The sequence below is a fragment of the Thunnus maccoyii genome, chromosome 17 (assembly GCF_910596095.1).
Source record: "Thunnus maccoyii chromosome 17, fThuMac1.1, whole genome shotgun sequence".
NCBI classification, from domain to species: Eukaryota; Metazoa; Chordata; class Actinopteri; order Scombriformes; family Scombridae; genus Thunnus; species Thunnus maccoyii.
The window spans coordinates 10405225-10421830 of NC_056549.1; the positions used below are offsets into that span (position 1 = coordinate 10405225).

The 16606-nt window shown below is 42.7% G+C and overlaps 1 protein-coding gene and 13 non-coding genes across 17 annotated transcripts in view; all 14 read right to left on the bottom strand.

Annotated features, from left to right (window-relative positions):
- Nucleotides 1-16606, bottom strand: part of LOC121882450 (hormonally up-regulated neu tumor-associated kinase homolog A) — a 122617-nt gene that overhangs the window by 94537 nt on the left and 11474 nt on the right. The window contains exon 3 of one of the 4 annotated variants that reach the window (XM_042390720.1): nt 16491-16572. The exons of the other annotated variants lie outside the window; for them this stretch is intronic. The gene's annotated coding sequence lies outside the window, so the exon portion shown is untranslated. The remainder of the gene's footprint in view (nt 1-16490; nt 16573-16606) is intronic. 4 annotated transcript variants of the gene reach the window in all.
- Nucleotides 25-113, bottom strand: trnay-gua. The gene is given in 2 exon segments: nt 25-60; nt 77-113. It is a non-coding gene; the product is annotated as a tRNA-Tyr (tRNA).
- trnay-gua lies at nt 455-543 on the bottom strand. Its single transcript is given in 2 exon segments — nt 455-490; nt 507-543. It is a non-coding gene; the product is annotated as a tRNA-Tyr (tRNA).
- trnay-gua lies at nt 874-962 on the bottom strand. The gene is given in 2 exon segments: nt 874-909; nt 926-962. It is a non-coding gene; the product is annotated as a tRNA-Tyr (tRNA).
- On the bottom strand, nt 1293-1381 carry trnay-gua. The gene is given in 2 exon segments: nt 1293-1328; nt 1345-1381. It is a non-coding gene; the product is annotated as a tRNA-Tyr (tRNA).
- trnay-gua lies at nt 1712-1800 on the bottom strand. Its single transcript is given in 2 exon segments — nt 1712-1747; nt 1764-1800. It is a non-coding gene; the product is annotated as a tRNA-Tyr (tRNA).
- trnay-gua lies at nt 2142-2230 on the bottom strand. The gene is given in 2 exon segments: nt 2142-2177; nt 2194-2230. It is a non-coding gene; the product is annotated as a tRNA-Tyr (tRNA).
- On the bottom strand, nt 2572-2660 carry trnay-gua. The gene is given in 2 exon segments: nt 2572-2607; nt 2624-2660. It is a non-coding gene; the product is annotated as a tRNA-Tyr (tRNA).
- trnay-gua lies at nt 3421-3509 on the bottom strand. The gene is given in 2 exon segments: nt 3421-3456; nt 3473-3509. It is a non-coding gene; the product is annotated as a tRNA-Tyr (tRNA).
- On the bottom strand, nt 3840-3928 carry trnay-gua. Its single transcript is given in 2 exon segments — nt 3840-3875; nt 3892-3928. It is a non-coding gene; the product is annotated as a tRNA-Tyr (tRNA).
- trnay-gua lies at nt 4270-4358 on the bottom strand. The gene is given in 2 exon segments: nt 4270-4305; nt 4322-4358. It is a non-coding gene; the product is annotated as a tRNA-Tyr (tRNA).
- Nucleotides 4700-4788, bottom strand: trnay-gua. Its single transcript is given in 2 exon segments — nt 4700-4735; nt 4752-4788. It is a non-coding gene; the product is annotated as a tRNA-Tyr (tRNA).
- On the bottom strand, nt 5055-5143 carry trnay-gua. Its single transcript is given in 2 exon segments — nt 5055-5090; nt 5107-5143. It is a non-coding gene; the product is annotated as a tRNA-Tyr (tRNA).
- On the bottom strand, nt 5334-5422 carry trnay-gua. Its single transcript is given in 2 exon segments — nt 5334-5369; nt 5386-5422. It is a non-coding gene; the product is annotated as a tRNA-Tyr (tRNA).

Sequence of the window (16606 nt, forward strand, 5' to 3'; positions counted from 1 at the left end):
CCACAGTTGCCCTAAAACGATGACTCCTTCGAGCCGGATTTGAACCAGCGACCTAAGGATGTCTATTGTTATTCCTCTACAGTCCTCCGCTCTACCAACTGAGCTATCGAAGGGGTATAGAGAGTTGTGTCAGAAAATGAGAAAATCTGAATTCTGAGTTTGACTGTGTTAAAAACAATTATCGGTGATCATAGATAGCAGGAGGGAGCTAAAAAGAGGTTTTTGGGCCTTTTCCACAAAATCCCTTACAATTTGTCACTCACTCACGTATTGATGGCATTGAGCTGCCATGGCAGTTACTGGCCTAACCATGCGGAGCAATTTGGGGTTCAGTCTCTTTGGTGAGGGGCATTTTGGAATGTCGACAGGAGGAGGCGGGAATCGAACCGCCAACTGCGTGATTGCTTGGTGATAGTGTCTAACTTGTGAGCCACAGTTGCCCTAAAACGATGACTCCTTCGAGCCGGATTTGAACCAGCGACCTAAGGATGTCTATTGTTATTCCTCTACAGTCCTCCGCTCTACCAACTGAGCTATCGAAGGGGTATAGAGAGTCGTGTCAGAAAATGAGAAAATCTGAATTCTGAGTTTGACTGTATTAAAAACAATTATCGGTGATCATAGATAGCAGGAGGGAGCTAAAAAGAGGTTTTTGGGCCTTTTCCACAAAATCCCTTACAATTTGTCACTCACTCACGTATTGATGGCATTGAGCTGCCATGGCAGTTACTGGCCTAACCATGCGGAGCAATTTGGGGTTCAGTCTCTTTGGTGAGGGGCATTTTGGAATGTCGACAGGAGGAGGCGGGAATCGAACCGCCAACCGCGTGATTGCGTCTAACTTGTGAGCCACAGTTGCCCCAAAACCATGCCTCCTTCGAGCCGGATTTGAACCAGCGACCTAAGGATGTCTATTGTTATTCCTCTACAGTCCTCCGCTCTACCAACTGAGCTATCGAAGGGGTATAGAGAGTTGTGTCAGAAAATGAGAAAATCTGAATTCTGAGTTTGACTGTGTTAAAAACAATTATCGCTGATCATAGATAGCAGGAGGGAGCTAAAAAGAGGTTTTTGGGCCTTTTCCACAAAATCCCTTACAATTTGTCACTCACTCACGTATTGATGGCATTGAGCTGCCATGGCAGTTACTGGCCTAACCATGCGGAGCAATTTGGGGTTCAGTCTCTTTGGTGAGGGGCATTTTGGAATGTCGACAGGAGGAGGCGGGAATCGAACCGCCAACCGCGTGATTGAGTCTAACTTGTGAGCCACAGTTGCCCCAAAACCATGCCTCCTTCGAGCCGGATTTGAACCAGCGACCTAAGGATGTCTATTGTTATTCCTCTACAGTCCTCCGCTCTACCAACTGAGCTATCGAAGGGGTATAGAGAGTCGTGTCAGAAAATGAGAAAATCTGAATTCTGAGTTTGACTGTGTTAAAAACAATTATCGCTGATCATAGATAGCAGGAGGGAGCTAAAAAGAGGTTTTTGGGCCTTTTCCACAAAATCCCTTACAATTTGTCACTCACTCACGTATTGATGGCATTGAGCTGCCATGGCAGTTACTGGCCTAACCATGCGGAGCAATTTGGGGTTCAGTCTCTTTGGTGAGGGGCATTTTGGAATGTCGACAGGAGGAGGCGGGAATCGAACCACCAACCGCGTGATTGCGTCTAACTTGTGAGCCACAGTTGCCCCAAAACCACCCCTCCTTCGAGCCGGATTTGAACCAGCGACCTAAGGATGTCTATTGTTATTCCTCTACAGTCCTCCGCTCTACCAACTGAGCTATCGAAGGGGTATAGAGAGTTGTGTCAGAAAATGAGAAAATCTGAATTCTGAGTTTGACTGTGTTAAAAACAATTATCGGTGATCATAGATAGCAGGAGGGAGCTAAAAAGAGGTTTTTGGGCCTTTTCCACAAAATCCCTTACAATTTGTCACTCACTCACGTATTGATGGCATTGAGCTGCCATGGCAGTTACTGGCCTAACCATGCGGAGCAATTTGGGGTTCAGTCTCTTTGGTGAGGGGCATTTTGGAATGTCGACAGGAGGAGGCAGGAATCGAACCGCCAACCGCGTGATTGCTTGGTGATAGTGTCTAACTTGTGAGCCACAGTTGCCCCAAAACCATGCCTCCTTCGAGCCGGATTTGAACCAGCGACCTAAGGATGTCTATTGTTATTCCTCTACAGTCCTCCGCTCTACCAACTGAGCTATCGAAGGGGTATAGAGAGTTGTGTCAGAAAATGAGAAAATCTGAATTCTGAGTTTGACTGTGTTAAAAACAATTATCGCTGATCATAGATAGCAGGAGGGAGCTAAAAAGAGGTTTTTGGGCCTTTTCCACAAAATCCCTTACAATTTGTCACTCACTCACGTATTGATGGCATTGAGCTGCCATGGCAGTTACTGGCCTAACCATGCGGAGCAATTTGGGGTTCAGTCTCTTTGGTGAGGGGCATTTTGGAATGTCGACAGGAGGAGGCGGGAATCGAACCGCCAACCGCGTGATTGCTTGGTGATAGTGTCTAACTTGTGAGCCACAGTTGCCCCAAAACCATGCCTCCTTCGAGCCGGATTTCAACCAGCGACCTAAGGATGTCTATTGTTATTCCTCTACAGTCCTCCGCTCTACCAACTGAGCTATCGAAGGGGTATAGAGAGTCGTGTCAGAAAATGAGAAAATCTGAATTCTGAGTTTGACTGTGTTAAAAACAATTATCGCTGATCATAGATAGCAGGAGGGAGCTAAAAAGAGGTTTTTGGGCCTTTTCCACAAAATCCCTTACAATTTGTCACTCACTCACGTATTGATGGCATTGAGCTGCCATGGCAGTTACTGGCCTAACCATGCGGAGCAATTTGGGGTTCAGTCTCTTTGGTGAGGGGCATTTTGGAATGTCGACAGGAGGAGGCGGGAATCGAACCGCCAACCGCGTGATTGCTTGGTGATAGTGTCTAACTTGTGAGCCACAGTTGCCCTAAAACGATGACTCCTTCGAGCCGGATTTGAACCAGCGACCTAAGGATGTCTATTGTTATTCCTCTACAGTCCTCCGCTCTACCAACTGATCTATTTAAGGGGTATAGAGAGTCGTGTCAGAAAATGAGAAAATCTGAATTCTGAGTTTGACTGTATTAAAAACAATTATCGCTGATCATAGATAGCAGGAGGGAGCTAAAAAGAGGTTTTTGGGCCTTTTCCACAAAATCCCTTACAATTTGTCACTCACTCACGTATTGATGGCATTGAGCTGCCATGGCAGTTACTGGCCTAACCATGCGGAGCAATTTGGGGTTCAGTCTCTTTGGTGAGGGGCATTTTGGAATGTCGACAGGAGGAGGCGGGAATCGAACCGCCAACCGCGTGATTGCGTCTAACTTGTGAGCCACAGTTGCCCCAAAACCATGCCTCCTTCGAGCCGGATTTGAACCAGCGACCTAAGGATGTCTATTGTTATTCCTCTACAGTCCTCCGCTCTACCAACTGAGCTATCGAAGGGGTATAGAGAGTCGTGTCAGAAAATGAGAAAATCTGAATTCTGAGTTTGACTGTGTTAAAAACAATTATCGCTGATCATAGATAGCAGGAGGGAGCTAAAAAGAGGTTTTTGGGCCTTTTCCACAAAATCCCTTACAATTTGTCACTCACTCACGTATTGATGGCATTGAGCTGCCATGGCAGTTACTGGCCTAACCATGCGGAGCAATTTGGGGTTCAGTCTCTTTGGTGAGGGGCATTTTGGAATGTCGACAGGAGGAGGCGGGAATCGAACCGCCAACCGCGTGATTGCGTCTAACTTGTGAGCCACAGTTGCCCCAAAACCATGCCTCCTTCGAGCCGGATTTGAACCAGCGACCTAAGGATGTCTATTGTTATTCCTCTACAGTCCTCCGCTCTACCAACTGAGCTATCGAAGGGGTATAGAGAGTCGTGTCAGAAAATGAGAAAATCTGAATTCTGAGTTTGACTGTGTTAAAAACAATTATCGCTGATCATAGATAGCAGGAGGGAGCTAAAAAGAGGTTTTTGGGCCTTTTCCACAAAATCCCTTACAATTTGTCACTCACTCACGCATTGATGGCATTGAGCTGCCATGGCAGTTACTGGCCTAACCATGCGGAGCAATTTGGGGTTCAGTCTCTTTGGTGAGGGGCATTTTGGAATGTCGACAGGAGGAGGCGGGAATCGAACCGCCAACCGCGTGATTGCTTGGTGATAGTGTCTAACTTGTGAGCCACAGTTGCCCCAAAAACATGCCTCCTTCGAGCCGGATTTGAACCAGCGACCTAAGGATGTCTATTGTTATTCCTCTACAGTCCTCCGCTCTACCAACTGAGCTATCGAAGGGGTATAGAGAGTTGTGTCAGAAAATGAGAAAATCTGAATTCTGAGTTTGACTGTGTTAAAAACAATTATCGCTGATCATAGATAGCAGGAGGGAGCTAAAAAGAGGTTTTTGGGCCTTTTCCACAAAATCCCTTACAATTTGTCACTCACTCACGCATTGATGGCATTGAGCTGCCATGGCAGTTACTGGCCTAACCATGCGGAGCAATTTGGGGTTCAGTCTCTTTGGTGAGGGGCATTTTGGAATGTCGACAGGAGGAGGCGGGAATCGAACCGCCAACCGTGTGATTGCTTGGTGATAGTGTCTAACTTGTGAGCCACAGTTGCCCTAAAACGATGACTCCTTCGAGCCGGATTTGAACCAGCGACCTAAGGATGTCTATTGTGATTCCTCTACAGTCCTCCGCTCTACCAACTGAGCTATCGAAGGGTTACAATTTGTGGCGTCTGAAAATGAGATAAACAAAATAGTGAGTTTGGCTATATTAAAAACAGTTATCAGTGATCAAAGAGAGCAGGAGGGAGCTGAACAGAGGTTTAACCAGCTGAGGCAGTACAGTAATTACAGTTCTCTTGTTTAATAGGTAACATGTAGGACCTGGGATTAAATCCCTATTTTTAGCTTTAAATTTAGTTTTCTGTCTACAGGCATTTATATACAGTAGCACTTTCTCCCAATTGCCCCGAAAATATACCTCCTTCGAGCCGGATTTGAACCAGCGACCTAAGGATGTCTATGGCTATTCCTCTACAGTCCTCCGCTCTACCAACTGAGCTATCGAAGGGGCTGGAAGTTGGAGTGTATGAAAATGAGTATAACCAAGTAGTGAGTTTGGCTCTGTTTAAAACAGTATCAGTGACCACTGAACACAAGAGGGGCAGAACACAATTTTAAACAGCTGACACTACAACATCAGGACGATTATTAAGTGATCCACTCAACCATCAGTGCCATAATTGCCCAAAAACTTCAACTCCTTCGAGCCGGATTTGAACCAGCGACCTAAGGATGTCTATTTTTAGAACTCTACAGTCCTCCGCTCTACCAACTGAGCTATCGAAGGTGCTGGAATCCTTGGAGTATAAAAAGAAAATAACCAAAGAAATGGTCTGGCTTTGTTGAAGCACAGTAACAGTGAGTGATGTTTCTGAGGTTTAGCAGATTAACTTGACTGTCTGTCCCAATCCTAACCGGTTGTTACCTGTAATTTTTTTTTCTTTATTTTGCAACCGAAAGGGAGGCAAAAAGAAGAGATTTAGCCATTTTTCTACTGTTCCGGCATTTGCATGTGGATGAGATCGGACCTGATCGCTTCCACACTTAAACAGCATTCTTTTAATTAGCCTTAGCCTCAGAATCCTCAACACTTGATAGATGAAAATGTCATTCATTCATTTCTTTTTCAACTATCTGTTTTTTAGTCAGTGAATGTGATTATGTGTGTATGTCTGTGGTGTATGTGTGTGTATGTCAGTGCATCACTGTGAATGTGTTTACTTGCTTGTGTGTGCCAACACATGTATATGTGTTTCGTGTTAATCCCTGTCCTTGCTCAGCAGTCACACACACTGCTGTACGCACACAGAGCAGTTTGTCCCCTGTGGGCTACAGTAGCTCCCTTAGTGTGTTTGAGTGTCTGCTCAGCTGAATACAGTAAATCCTCTTCACTGTAATCACTGATCAATAATAGTGATCTGAGGCCAATCATCGATACTTTTCCATCTGCTACCATTTGGCCAGAGCAAATAAACACACCCAAAATGATTGAACAGCCTCTGAAAGGGCTGGACAGCAGACACCTGCAGCTGATCTGTACAACATGAGTAAAAAATGAGTAATATCAAGATATAAGCAGACTTGCTAAAAACATCTGAGAACTTCTTTAACTACAATATACACTAACATATACTAACACATAACAGACACAATCCCCTCCCTAAAACCCACACACTCAGGTCTACAGTATGAACCCATCATTAATGCGTTGAGCCGGATGTTTCTGTGACCTTTCTCTTTTTAGGCCTGACCCCAGCAGATGACCCTGGAGAGGGATTAGTCCCTGATACGCCTAATTAACCCCACAGCACACTGCCCAGACTGGAACAGCAGCTACTCGCCCACACTACAACACCCAGACCCCGCTGTATTTATTTCCTTCTATGTTTCATTTGGTCGGGGTTCAGTGGGAGGCTCCTTCAGTTTTCATTAGCTTTTTCAAGTGAAAAATGAGATCATAACAGAATACAGTGGCATAGCATCATATTAATGCCAGCAATGTAGTACACAAGTCTCCAAAGCTTTCTTCTGCCTTCAAACCACAGCTGAAATACTTTGTCCAACAGCACTTAATTCAAATTGAGGGGATATGAATGAGCCAAGAAAGTAGTAAATAATTGCAAAGCAATAAGAGCAAATGCATAACAACCATTTTAGGGTGTTACTCAAAGTTTTGTGATGAGACACCAAGAATACCAAGATCCTATTGTCTTGTCTAAGAAAAGCATAAGTTTTTTTTGTGTGTAAATCCCTGAAGGAGCTACAAGGTTTTTGTCCAACACCTGCAAAATTCATCTAAAAACCAAAAACCACCTCACCTTAAAATCAGTTAATGCTATGCTTCTTAACTCCCTTTCCAAAACGTTTTCCAGACACCCCTCTACCTTGACCCATCCACTAATACTCCCCAGCACACTCTGGCCCTGGCTCACTCCTGTGTAATCCCTATGCAGCCTAAACAAGTGTATTTTGACTGTGAGGTTTGCAGAAAGAAAAGCAAGGGTTGGATTTCCACAGGGGTTTAAAACAGACAAAAACATCCACATTGAAATCTGCGGAAATGAGCCTGTTAAACATAACACATGTGCACATGCGAACACATTGAGGTTTAAATAAAGGGTGACAAATCAGCTTTCACTGTATAACCAAGGATGGAAAACATATTGGATGTTTTCGCTTATATATTTCTCAAAATGAAATTGAAAAATCTATAAAGAGTTCTGTACACTGTGTCAACAGGGAAGTCCAGATTTTTATTTTGCCTCTATCATGATAAGTCATTGTAGTTTCCGATTAAGATTTGCTCCTGTCCTACTCATATTTCTTACAGTGCCCTTTGTTTTTAAATACTCACATTAGTGTGAATCTGTTGTGACAGGAAGTATTTGGACACCTGCTTCTATATTATAGCATAACTGAAGTGCAGCAGACCAGCACCCCCCTGTAGCCTACTGGTTAAGCCGCATGCTCCATAGCTGCAACATCAGTGGTTTGATTCCACCAGTGGACATTTGTTTTCTCTTTCTCTCTCCCCTCATTTTCAGTCATCTCTCATCTGTTGCTGTCCAATAAAGGCATACAAACAAATACATTAAAAAAAATACTGCCGTAATTTAAACCAAAACCAGACTTGGTTCTCCTGCAAAATATTGCTGAAATGGCTGCAAAATTATCATTTTAAGCTGAAGTGTAAATATTTTCTCTGAAATGGTAGGCTCCTCTTTATTTGTTCCCTCTGCTCAGCTGTTCATTTGTTCACAATCCTGAGCTCTAGGAACAGATTACAGTGTTTAAGCAGAGCACAATGGGGCATTTTGACCAATGAGGAGGACATACATGTATATGGTGGGTTTTACAATATTATTATTATTAATAATAATAAGATGATATAAATAAGGATTCAAAACCGAAACTGGCTTTATACAGCTGATACCAATCCATTTAGAAATTGTGTAGTAGTAATATTACTCAAACCACTTGAGTTAATAGCAGTCATGTTTATAAGTCATATAAGTACCAACACCATTAAGTCAAATCCAGTTCAGAATGATCCACTAAATTGTCTAACACCCGCAAAAAAATGCTTCACATGTGATCAGAGTAACTGGACGGCAGGCATTTACATTACTTGTTCTTTATAATATGGCTGTAATAGTTCTTTACATGGTGACACTTAACTACAGTCAAACACACATACATACACACAGCTGTATTCACAATCACACTTGTACGCATACAGATACAGTACAGTATGTAAAGTATCCCGGGTTGGGCTCAGACGACGCAACTGGACACCCAACTACAAAACAGTTGCACAGAACGAGACACTCTATTTAGAAGGTTACCAAGCAACACCTCTCCAAGCTTTTATTTTTAATAGGCTGTAGTAAATAGCACCAATAAGCTGACTTTTTATTTAGTTGGCTTAAGTTACTGTGTTTATCTATAGATTTATGTGACATATGCTAACTCCCATCCTGTTCACACCTCCTTTGCTGTTGCATGTGTGTATGTGTGCCTGTGTAAGAGTTGGTGTTTGAACAAGCACATTTATAGCCATTTTTTTTGGTTGGAAGACGGATGAATTAGGTACTGTAAATAGACTAGGATACAGTTTTACTACAGTATACACATACACACATACACAGGAACTAACAGCATTTCAAAGAGAGCACAGCAACACACAGGAAACCAACCATGTCCTTCTCATATCAGCCTCAGTGTTTGTTTTTTTATCTCTTCAGATAGACTTATGGGTCCCTCCCTACAGCTGCAACTTTTCCCAACTGTGTCATTTTGATAACCGAGTGGTTGTGAATGCATGTCTTTGTCTTCATTACTGTATTGTGTCTAGGTTGTGTGTGAGTGTGTGTGTATGTGTGTTTGTGCAATCATCTAGCGAGGCCAGTGTCTGCCACGCAGGTGTGAAGGTGTGAAGGAAATGAAATAAACCGCCTCCTAAGCATATGTGTGTGTGTTTGTGTGTGTGTGTGTGTGTCCTTGTATACCTCTATGTGCTCTTGTGGGTGTGTGTGAGAAATTGTGCATATTCTTTGTGTGAGTGAGTGTCTGCTATTAAACATCTCACGCTATCACTTTACATATTAGTTTAGTCACACAGTTCTAATGTTTTATTTTTTTATTTCTTTTTGGTAATAGTTCAATGCATAACCTGTCAATCCAAAATCATTTTCTTTGTCACTTCTGTTGAAATTTGAGTTTCTGTAGTTGAACCGCTTTTCTTTGGTGGTCACTCCCGAAGACAGGGGAGAGGGTCCGAGGTGAGGGAGGGCAGAGAGGACAGAGGGGGGTTAGCAGTTATTACAGGCATCCAGAGAGCAGGACAGATGGTTAGACACTGGTCAGAGTTACACAGCAAAAGGCTGTAAAAGAGATATGGGAAAACCATGTGTGTGTCACCTAGTAACGTATACACATATGCACACAGATACACACATACACCCTTGCACTTATCCATTCGTGTGCACATTTGCCATACATGATGAGAGGAAAAGGTTTGAAGCAGAAGGAGAACCTGGGTAAAAAAAGCAACTTGTCCCAAAATGCTATTTAAAGGAAAACTAGAGTTTATTACAACTTGGGTTTCATTTTTGTAGCTTTGGCCATTGACTCCGTAAGTAATAATAACTATTTACTCACCAAGGTAATTGCTAAGATCTCAGCACCAAACTTTGCTACAAACAGGCTCAGTGAAGAAACAAACACAGCCAGTCAGACAATCAAATAGGCTGTAAAGGCTCAAACTTATTTGTGGGATAAAACAAAATTATTACCCAAACTCAGTTGTAAACATCCATCACAGTTTACGGACTAATCCTGGTTCAACTTTGGCCTCCAGTACTTGCCACAGTTGTGTACCCTCACAATTTTCCTGTGCAATAAGGGATTATTAGCAACATTACAGAGGCATTCAATTTCAGTTTTACCTCCAAATAATGATGGCAACAAAACTTCTGGTTTGTTTACAACCAGTATGACCCCCTTTTCTTGTCCCGAGTGCACTGTATGATGTGACTACAATGTTATCAGAACAATGAAAATAAAACAAGTTGTAATGAACCCTAGTTTTCCTTCTTTTCCTTCCCCCTCCAAGCTTGGAATCTGCCTTTTCCAGTTCCTCATTTAAATTACATCACACTTTGTGAAATGGCAGCTTGAGCAGGAAAGTTTCACATTCCAGGGGTCATTTTAATCGCAGGTGAATATTCTTTACCTTGCAAGGCAGACCACTCAGCGTCCTATGAGGATTCTCGTGTGATCTCGTGAATCCAGCTGCTTCGCAAGGAAAGACAGTGACAGACAGATGGTTCATCCAATCACCTGCCAAGTATTTTTTTGAAAGTGCCTGCCCTTTTCCATGGACGACTTTTCAGATGGTTCTGTGTGATAAACCATCTGACACATCAGGTTAGAATATTTTGTTCATCTTTTGCATCATTTGATACACTTTTTTCTGTGATTCAGCATGATATCAGCATTTGGCATCTTTCAAAAGCATTCCAAAGTTATGGCTTTGTATGTTTGAATGATGCTTGTCTACACAGCATGTGTTTGTAATGATACTCACTCCAAAGGCTGCATGGGGTCAAACAGAAACCTTATTTTAGTTTACAGCAGAACAGTTAAAGACAAGTCAAAAAAAATCACTTTCATTGGCAGCTGTACTGTAGGTTTAAAACCAAGCCCCAAACTGAAAACTAGCTAGTTAAAGAGGTGAAGACTAGCGACATGTCTGCTCATTTTTCCTCCTACGCTATCTATTTCTGTGAGGAGAAGCAGACGCTTCACAGATCATAAAAAGAGAAAAATAACACGAAGTAGCATCAACAAACTTTTTTCCCCAGCGCTGCTGTCAACACCCTCAGGATCCGGGTGACACATCAGTTCACTGGAACCACAGACAGGCGCCAAGGACAAACCTAATCTGCTTACACATCTCTCTCTTTCTCTGCTTTGGTCTGTCCCAATCTCCAGGTCTTTCTCTCTGCCTCTCTCCAGATTCTCTCCACTCACACCCAAGCTTACACTTACACCTGCAGTGAGGCGAGACTATCCGAGCCGGGATCTTTACGGAGGCAGAAGGACAGATGAGATAGGTTGTGAGAAGAAGCTTCATCTGTTTCATCTGTAACGAGTTGGTGTGTCATGGTCACTGTTGGTTTCTGGTTCTGCTCTGTTTAGACATGTATGTGACCTGTGTTTATGTATGTGTTTGTTTGCAGTTGTGGTTGTGTTAGCATCAGGGCATACTAAACCGCTGACAACAATTTACCTCTCTGATATTATACGGGTAGAGTCTATAATCTGGGCTGCAGAGGTTACTGTCAGGTCAGGATTATAATGTTTGTTCAATTATACATTTTGAAACCAACTTTAAATATCAAAATAGAGGAAAATCTAAAGGTATAATGAGGAAAGCGTGGAACGGAGTGGGAGTCGAGAAATTTAGAGACCATAAATAACAACAGAAATAAAAACCAAACTGATATTAGACAATAATTATTCATTTTCGTACTATTCATTACCATTACTATTGATCAAAGTTAAGATTGTGTGTACAATGTGTATGAACTTGTTTTTAGTTGATGCTGTATCCCTTTAGCCGTTGCCCGTATACTGATCCTGTAGCTTCTGCTGCATCTTGACTTGAATTCATGTGTGACAAAAAACATCTCATCAAGCAGATTGCCTATTGTCGCAGGAAGAATCAAACTGGAGTAAGGCTTCCACCAACTATTGTGTTTAAGACACACATGCTTGCCTGTCAGCTTACTCATGTGAGCGTGCTTCATTCCCATGACCAACCCTCTGCAGGAGAGGCTGCTGGGAAGGACACGGCATTCGGACGCCAATGTAGCATGAGCCCCTCTCCCAGTAAGACTATATAGTACTGACGGTCGCACGCGCATGTGTGTGTACGTGTGTGTATGCTCATGATATCATCTCCCAGTGCTGCTATTACCCACACCTTTCCATCCGGTTTAGACCCATGACCAAATAAACACCATTCACACTCCATCTCAGTCCACACACACACATATGTAGAGATACAAGGCCTTGTGTCTGTAATTGAAATAAAACAGAGTGTGAGCAGAGTTTACGACCTGCTGGTTGTGGCGATGCACTATAAACCCTGCTCAACCAAAGGAGTTAGTCTCTCTCTTTCTCTCACATTCCCACCACCTTTCATACATCTTGTCACACATGATTTCACATTTTGGACTTGTCATCAATGTATATTTAGCATTGAATGAAAATATGTTTATTCTGTGTGTGGATTGTTGCTGGATTTCTTATGAACCTTACATTTCACCTTTTTTCAACTTGTGTGTTGCACTGCAGGATGGTTCAGTGTGATAACATGTGGGGGTCAAAATAACAGAAATGGCTTTCATCAGTCTGGCTGCTGTACAGGGGATGTTATTGTTAAGATTTTAGTTGTTGAAATGTGAACATGCAAGCCATAAAAAGATAAATCAGGTACCACAGGAGGAGAATGCCTTTAGATACTTTAGTAACCTGGTTACTGTAAATCAATGTATACCCTGATTTTATTTTGTTACTGTGTTAGTAAACTGTATTAGTGAAATAAGATGCTGCGTTGCAGACAGGAAAGTGTCTGAGTTTTACAAATAGTCAAATGTTCAGCTGTAGAAGCCAACTTATTTAGACTTCTAAAGGCTACTTTGTGTTAGTTTCAGTTTGGATGAAATTCACCCCGATTATGGAAACCAGTTTTCTCGTTTACATGATGTTTAAGATATCATCTGACCGGAGAGGTTGACTGTAACCCGGTTACTGAAGTGCATGTAAATGTACTGAGCAGCAGCATGACGCAGCACCAATTAACAAGCAGACATGGTTGAATAGCGGTACATGTTATTTTCCCTGCAACAGTTCAGACTCTCTTTCTTGCCTAAACACATTTTCCTCCTGCGATGACAAAGACCCGACACATCATCAAAGCTGATAGCGAGTCCGCTTGGATGCACTCAAGTATTATACATACTGACACAGCGTCAAGACCCAGAGCAAAACAGCAAGACTCAACCCAGCCCAGTAAGACTGACTCAAGTCCTGTGTCGTTTTTCCGATATTAAGAACTGAGTGGATCATTGAAGACCAAGTCAGGTCCTACATGGTTGTTTCTGGAACAGAACTATTGTTGCTGTGCACTCTTCCCCTCCTTCCTCACTCTTTCTCCTTCCTCTTCTCCTCTCATTTGTTTTCTCTCAGTGCTAATCTAAATTCCTCGTGAACACCTTCCATCACACGCCTGATGATCCGTGCAGAGCGCCCTCCCTGATGAAACTGTTTCATCACTCCTACAACACGCATACACACATGTACTCACACACAATGAGCACTGTAGTGTGTGGCTGGCCTTGACCTTTGACCTCATCTCCCATAATTCCACTGTGTGTTTGGATCCCACACACACTGGCCTCTGAGCGCTAACAGATAAATCCAGTGGACTTTCACCAACACAAACAGGAGAGGCACACACATACACTCGCAAACAGTTTGTGTGTGTGCACGTGATTGTGTGTATTTATGTCTGTGCTTATCCATCCCTGTCTGCGTGTGTGTCTGCCTACAGTAATCCTATATTTACAGTGTATGTGCATGTCTGATGATGGTAGACAAAATGTTAGCATGCCGTCAGTGTGTGTGTGGCCATGAGCGTTCTCCCCTCTGAGAGTTGTATTTAATTTAGGGGCATGGCTACGACTCCCTTGACTGCTGTAGGCGTCACGCTCTGTAACGTCGCATGGACCCACAGAGCGGCCAGAGGAGAGGAGAGGAGAAGCTGGTATTGCAACAGACGCAAGTAATGGATAACTGCAAATCTCGATGTCCCACTCTTGCTTAAAATTAAAATCTAATCCAGGTTGGCAAAATACCCAGATTCGCTATGATCTGAGGCTAACTACTCTTTTTTTTTAATTAGATAAGAACAATGTAGCAGGCTTCTAATTTTTAGCTAGCCCAGTGTGATGCTTTTGCCAGTTATAATGACAACATAATATCAGGTTAGTAACTTGACCAAAGGCCAAAATAAAACTCTCGGCTGTTGGGTGGTTAATTTGCTAACTACACACTAGTGTGTGTGCTCTGCCAAACATTGTTTGTTAGTGAAAGAAATAGGGTGGATGGGGGGCATACAAGATGCAAGACTCTGACACAACAGACCAGGGTTCACATCCCATGTATGGTTAGGTTTAGACAACAAAAGAACTTTGGTTATGACAGATTGTGGTTTCAGTAAAATGTTATTAAAAACACTTGCTTCAAGTTTTTCCCCTCATACATTCAGTATAAAGATATTTGCAACTTGCAAAATATGTTCATGAACAATATCCAGTCATTATGTTGAGAGAAAATGTAATTCAGCCAGCAGTGTCCTGAAAAACATATTTGCTGTTGCAATTTAGTAGTATATGAAAGTAATTTCTGGGAGACCGAATTGATTTGTGAGATACATATCTAATCAATACTTTATATCTTGTGCTGCTCATCTCATTTTTAAGTTGTGGATACAAGTTGTGAACATTAGTTAGGTTATCTCTTAGTCTTTTGCCATGTCAGCCAACAAAAACTGATTATAGATATCAAATGAATATTTAATTAAGTTATTTATAAGATTATTTACTTACAAATGCTGAAAGTCAAACTTAAGTGGAGCTGATACGGGATTTGATTCGATAAGCACATTAATTTGTGTATTTCAAATGCAATGGATTGCTATGAAACCCCAACCTAATCTTCCCCCTACATGTGCCAACTTTTAATGTCTTTTGACACCTAAGAGGAAGAGACAACAAACAGAACTTCTCTTCAAACTGATAATACAACTCATCAAGATCCAGTTATGCTCCTCCATACAGCAGCGACACACGTTATCCAAGTTTAAGGAGAATGACGGTCTTTAACTTACATGACCAGAAATCTAAAATTACACTCCAATTTATTCCAAAATGTAAGCGCTCAGCCACAAATGTCTGTGTTAACCCTCTCATGTTGCAGTCTGAGGACATATACTGTCTTACCTCAAATTCAATTACAATGACAGAGATGGGCGGCTAGCGTGTGTTGCGTGCATGTGGGCTGCATGCATGGACAGATACACTACAAAAAGGGCGTGTGTTTGTGTGTGTGTGTGTGTGTGTTTCAACTGTTGTCGCTCTGCCTATATGAGCACAGCGTGTCTAAACGGGGCCGTGTTTAAGCCTTGTAAACACTAAACATAGTGGGCTGTGACCAGCATGCTGCCATGCTGCTTGTGATTAGCAGGTTACAGCAGAGTGATCAGAGAGAGCCAGGCGAGCGGAAACCAGAGAATGTGTTTTATGTGGACCTTATTTTAACATATATTTCCCAGAATTAGCTCCGCCGTGGCTGAGCTAATTTCAGACGTCGAGAGGTATACACTAAATATACTGTCACAAAACATCCAACAGATGCAAAGACAGAAACTAATAAAATGTCAAAGGCTTTTTTTGCCAAGTTAGTATATGAACGTGCATTGCTGTGGAGCATATACATATCCACCCAAAATGCACACACATGAAGCAGAGGCTGTGTGGGTAGCCTTGCCTGTAAAGTTTTCCTTGAAAAGAACGTTTTAAAAAGATTACATGGCCGAAATGCGAGCATGTGTGGAAGATTTGGACATTTCTATTTGTGTCTGTGTTAGCACAGGCTAAAAAATCCATTTTGACCAGAGGTCTAAGGTGTCTCATTATCAAGTTCAGAGAGCAGATGTCTTTGTGCACAACACTTCCTAGCATACAGAGGTGCTAACTGAGGTGGCGTGGAGGGATCAAAAGAGGTCTAGTCCAAGCAGCCCATTACCCCCATAAACAACCACAGACACACACTCACACACACATCCTCATGTCCCCTCTTACCCCCGGATCAACCCTCTTTGTGCTCTTGTTGCCCTGTTGTCCCTGTCTGTCAGCCACATCCCCTACACACATACACACACACACACACACACACACACACACACACATACACCAGCACCACTGGCACAGGGGCACACAAGCAGTCAAAATAAAGTTATCTGGAGGTAAACATCCACATAGCATTATCGCAAAGATAGGGGGAGGGGGATGAAAGAGAGGGAAAAGAAGGAATGAGACAGCGATAGGTGTTATCTGCGGTCATCAGCTAGAGGGAGAAGGTGTTGAAAGGAGAAAGCCCCAAATCCTAGACATCAGTATCTGAAAGAGCAGGAAACGCACATTGACACAAGTGAAAACTAACACCCCGTAACCTACACGCCAACATCGTGCATATTAGGGCAAAAACACTCTACAGGGACTCACAAGTTAGGGCAGATGCCACGTGCATGTTGCAGCAGCAGTCAGTGAGGCGTTGAGGTGACGCCATTCAATCTGGATCAGTGATCTAAACACACAAACACACATAAGCAGGACTGTTG